The sequence below is a fragment of the Primulina eburnea genome, chromosome 3, assembly GCF_022965805.1.
Source record: "Primulina eburnea isolate SZY01 chromosome 3, ASM2296580v1, whole genome shotgun sequence".
NCBI lineage: Eukaryota > Viridiplantae > Streptophyta > Magnoliopsida > Lamiales > Gesneriaceae > Primulina > Primulina eburnea.
Genome location: NC_133103.1, coordinates 45,592,048 through 45,597,771, shown reverse-complemented (window position 1 = coordinate 45,597,771; position 5,724 = coordinate 45,592,048).

The following is a 5,724-nucleotide window of genomic DNA, read 5'->3' as shown; positions in this document are numbered from 1 at the left end:
TTTAAGTCCGTATAGAGACTTAATTAAGCGACAGACCTTTCTTTCTTGTCCTTTAACAACAAAGCCTTCAGGTTGATCCATATATATTTCTTCTTCAAGTTCACCATTTAAGAATGCCGTTTTGACATCCATTTGATGTATCTCAAGGTTATGCAAAGCTGCGATAGCAATGAGTACACGAATGGATGTTATTCTTGAAACTGGTGAATACGTGTCGAAGAAATCATGACCTTCTCTTTGTCTATATCCTTTGGCCACAAGCCTGGCTTTGTATTTTTCAATACTTCCATCAACTCTCTTTTTCTTTTTCAATATCCATTTGCATCCCAATGGCTTGGTACCTGGTGGAAGATCCACTAGTTCCCAAGTATGGTTTTGCAAAATGGAATCCATTTATGAGTTGATGGATTCTTTCCAATAAGGAGCGTCGGGGCTAGCCAGAGCATCTTGTATGTTCTTTGGTTCATTCTCCAACATAAAAGTATGGAAGTCTGGACCAAAAGACTTTGAGATCCTAGCCCTTTTGCTTCTTCTTGGCTCTTGCTCCTTTGAAGAGCTTTCCAATGGTATAGCATTTTCATTTAGAGTTGGATCATGTGTAGGTACTTGACCTTCATTTTCCGTCTCAAGTTTTCGCTTGCTAGAACCATTTTCTTTCCTTTCTTTACAAGTAAATATATTTTCAAAAAATACTGCATTTCTTGATTCAATTGTCATGCTCGTATTCATTTCTGCATTTTCAGATTTGTGCACTATAAACCTATAGGCACTACTATTATGTGCATATCCGATGAATATGCAGTCGACCGTCTTTGGTCCAATCCGCTCTTGTTTAGGCTTTGGTATTTCAACCTTAGCTAGACACCCCCACACTTTAAGGTACTTGTAGGAAGGTTTGTGACCTTTCCACAATTCATAAGGTGACTTGTCATTTTTCTTGTGGGGTATCTTGTTCAGGATGTGATTAGCCGATAGTATTGCTTCCCCCCACAAGTTTTGGGTCAGTCCTGAACTTATTAACATAGCATTCATCATGTCTTTCAGAGTTCGATTCTTTCTTTTGGCAATTCCATTTGATTGTGGTGAATAAGGAGCAGTGGTCTCATGAATTATGCCCACAGATGTGCAGAATTCATCAAACGGTGCTCCGTATTCGCCCCCTCTATCGCTTCGAACTCTCTTTATTTGTTTGCCTAGTTAATTCTCAACTTCGGTCTTATAACATTTGAATGCTTCAAGAGCTTCATCTTTTGACCTCAAAAGATATACGTAACAGTACCTTGTATTATCATCAATGAATGTCACGTAGTATCTTTTTCCTCCTCTAGTTTGTACAAACTTTAAATCACCAAGATCGGTGTGTATTAGTTCTAGAGGAGTAGTACATCTTTCAATCGAGTGGTAAGGCGCTTTGGTCATTTTTGCTTCAACACATATCTCGCATTTGTGTGTTGGATCGACGTTGCGTTTAGGCAATAATTCAAGTTTCATTAAACGTTGCAAGGTATTAAAATTTACGTGTCCTAAACGAACATGCCATAAATGAGAACACTCAAGCAAGTAAATAGAACTTTTTCCTTTATTACTTTCAACAACATTTTGGCTTAAAGCCATTACATTCAACTTGAAAAGGTTCTCATCGAGATATCCTTTTCCAATAAAATGACCATTCTTTGTCAATATAACCTTGTTAGACTCAAATACTAGTCTAAACCCGTGTTTGACCAACAGAGACCCCGACACGAGGTTCTTTCTTATGTCCGGTACATGAAGTACATCAACAAGGGTTACTTGCAAACCCGATGTCATCTTCAGTACGACATTGCCGGTGCCCACCACCTCAGATGTAGCGGAGTTCCCCATGTAAAGTTTTCTCCCGGTCGATGGAGTGTATGTGGAGAACATCCCTTTGTTGGAGCATATGTGTCGAGTTGCTCCCGTATCAACCCACCACTCGTTGGGGTTTTCAACCAAGTTTGCTTCTAAAAGAACTGCAGACAAGTCAAGTTGAGAAAAATCAAATGGTACCGACCTTTCTTGAACTACGTTGGCTTGAGGATTTCCCTTCTTTGGCCTCCTACAATCCTTAGCCATGTGATTTGGTTTTCCGCAGTTATAGCCAGTGCCTTTGAACTTCTTCTTGTTTGGTGGTTGTTGGCCTTGTTGTGGTTGCTTTTCAAACTTTCTCTTCTTCCCTTTGAAACTTGTTTCAACAAGGTTCACCTTTGCTGCCATTCCACTTGCCTTGGCTTCGGTGCTCTTGCTGTCCTCTTCTATCCTCAATCTTACAATGAGATTCTCCAATCTCATATCCTTTCTTTTATTCTTCAAATAGTTCTTGAAATCCTTCCGCAATGGAGGGAATTTCTCGATCATAGCAGCAACTTGTAAAGATTCGCTTAAACTCATCCCTTCCGCATCAATCTCGTTTTCAGCAACGGTGGGAGGATCCTCCTTCAAGAACCTTGAGAAACTCAAGGTTGTGAGATAGAAAAGCATCTTTTGTTGCCATCTTTTGAAATCTGCACTAGAAAATTTTTCTGGTTTTTCTCCTTGTGCAATAGTTGGATGTGGTGTTGTAGATGATGATGCCATTGAGATTCTTCTTGCAAATAATCAAAAATCCGAAATTCTTCTTAAGATTGTTGTTTGGGGTATTCAAAATATGAGGGAAAGCAAGAAGAAAACAGTGAAAATGGCTTTGTAGAGGCAAGTGTTGAACACTTTCTCCTTAAGAAGAATTTGCCCTCACAATGTGCTAGAGTTTGTGGCAATCTTCTCCCAAGATACAACTACAACACTTGAATAATGAGCACTCAAATATTCAAGTTCTTTCACAAAGAAATGGATGAACTCTCTCTTGAAGAAGAAAGGAAGAAGGAGAATATGCTTATGCTTGTATGTTAAAAGTGGTTTTGATTTTCAAATAATCATGCATTTAATGTTTTCCATGTAAGAGACATGATCTTTCAATCATAGGGGTGTCCCTTGGCACTTGTAACTGACCACAAGCATCAAACAATGCCAAAGGAATGAAAAAATGTCAGAAAAATTTCGAAGGGACGCGTCCGTGCGCAAGCTGCCGAGCAGCGCTCGGCAGCGCTCGGCAGCGCCTGCCGAGAGCACTCGGCAGGCGCGCGCGGCTGCGCGCAGACACGCGCGGCCGCGCGCCTGCCACTGTCTCAGCAGGCGCGCGCGCGCGGCTGCGCGCATGCCCGCGTGGCCGTGCGCCTGCCACTTGCCTCGGCAGGCGCACGCGCGCGGCTGCGCGCATGCCCGCGTGGCCGCGCGCATGGCACTGTTCACCGAGCCTCTTTTTTTTTTTCTTTCTTTTCCGTCCCTTACACGTTCCGACTACTCGATTTATGTTCTTTCAACATATGATGAACTCTTTCGAGTTTTATTCAGAACAATCGAACTTAATATTCGTTCATTAAGCTTCGTTTTTCTTTTCGAATTTTTCCAAATCAAACACATTGATTTACTTGCTTAATTTTCATTCATTAAGCATCAAAATTCCAACAATTGGAAAAATAATACCAAGAGATTCACCTCAAAATAAAGAAATTAGTGGACGTGCTACAAAAACTTCTCGATTTGGCATTGAAGATTTAGAGTAACCACCATTTATCTTATTTTCATATTTTATGTGCAAACTAATTTTTGGCATTTCAAATTATATATTTATTGTTTGTGAGAAACAACAAATTACTATGTACTTTGTGGGGAAACTTTGTTGATGAAATCATGACATATTTGGGCACTGTCGGTGATGAACTGTTGTTGTGATTCTTCAAATGTGTCGTGGAAGACGATTTATGGGTGAAGTGCGAGTTCAAAGTACATTTTTTTACCAAAATGATAATAAATGGAAACTTAGCTGAATTTCTTGAATTTTGAAACGGGTATTTTAAATTTACTTCTTTTTGTTTATAATTTAATTTATCTTTTGTCATTATTGAATTCTTTTAACATTTCCATTTTGGGATGAATTCTGATTGCAAGACCCCAACAAATTCAATTAGCACCATTTCAATGAAATCTGCCCCAAATATCATGAAAGAACTTTCGAATGCGAAGGACATTTTCAGGACCATAGAACAAGTTTCGCAAAATAATGAGGTATATTTTTTATATTCTTTTTATTAATAAGAGTTTCACTCAAAATTTTTGTTCATTTCAGTATATACAATTGATACTTGCTTAAGTTATTTTTCTATTTCCAGATGGGGAGTTTTTGGGTTTATGCAAGAATTGTATCTGTTGAATTTTATGGAAGTTGGTGGTATTTGTCATGTAAAAAATGTCCCAAGAAGATGATTGTGGTGGGTGATAAATTTTACCGTGAAAAGTGCGACAAATTTGATACAACGGGAAATATGAGGTATGTTTTATGTACAAGGGACTCTGCTTCTTTATTCGATTTTTTTCTGATTTATTTACCTAAAATATCTATAAAAAAAATTTATAGTTTTAATATTCAAGTTAGAGTTGTAGACAGTACTGTAAATGCAATTTTCTTACTTTGGGATAGAGAGTCTATTCAAATTATTGGAAAAATTGCACTGGAATTGTGCAACAGATCTTTAGATCCTCTTTGAAAAAGGATGAATAATGCCTTAAAACATGTTTTAAAGCATTCCTATTTCGGATAAAATAAGTTTTTTAATATAACTATTTTGGATTTAAAGTTTTTTTTAAAAGATTCGAAAATTCTTATTTCGAAAATAATATAATCCTACGCAAAGAAGTCAAAATAATAAGAAAAAAACAAAAAAGACATTAAATCTTCACTCATAAATATTGATGGTAAATCTAACTATATTAGACCAAAAAGACATTAAATCTTTACTCATAAATATTGATGGTAAATCTAACTATATTAGACCCCATAAAGATTTTTTCTGAGGTAAAAAATTCGAGTATGCATCTGTTCACGCCATGAGTTTCGGCGTGAAGATTAAACACTCGAAAAAGATGAAAATAAATTAGATATAAAATTACATGTCCATCAACAGATCTATTATCTCGAAGTCCTGAACAAAAAAACTATGATTGAAATTTTCATATTCGAATGTGTAGGACCGAGTGCTTACCGCTTTACCAAAAGATATAGCTAGTGGTAATGGTGCAACTCAAATCTTTTAAACCACACATCAGCTCAAGCATCATGGTTCGATCGCTTTACCAAGCAAGAACATTTATTGCACCCAACAATCTCCTTCCCAATAATTACACTCCTTGCAATCAATGGGAATCGAACACATGACCTTGGCTCTGATACCAATTGTAGGACCAAGTGCTTACCGCTTTACCAAAAGCTATAGCTAGTGGTAATGATGTAACTCATATCTTTTAAAACCGCACATCAGCTCAAGAACCATGGTTCGATCGCTCTACCAAGCAAGGACAATTATTGCACCCAATAGAATATTAAAAATTCTCCAAATATATAGAGAAAAGCGAATATGAATGAAATATACATCCAAAAACAAAACAAAAAAAAATCAAAATGTAAACATTCTTCGTGAATCAAAAAAAACCGAAAAACATAAACACAAAAAATGATTTTCGATGCAAAACAAAAACTATATTAGACCCCGTAAAGATTTTTTCTGAGGTAAAAATTCGAGTATGCATCTGTACACGCCATGAATTTCGGCGTGAAGATTAACAATCGAAAAAGATGAAAAAACTATATCTAAAATTACATGTCCATCAATA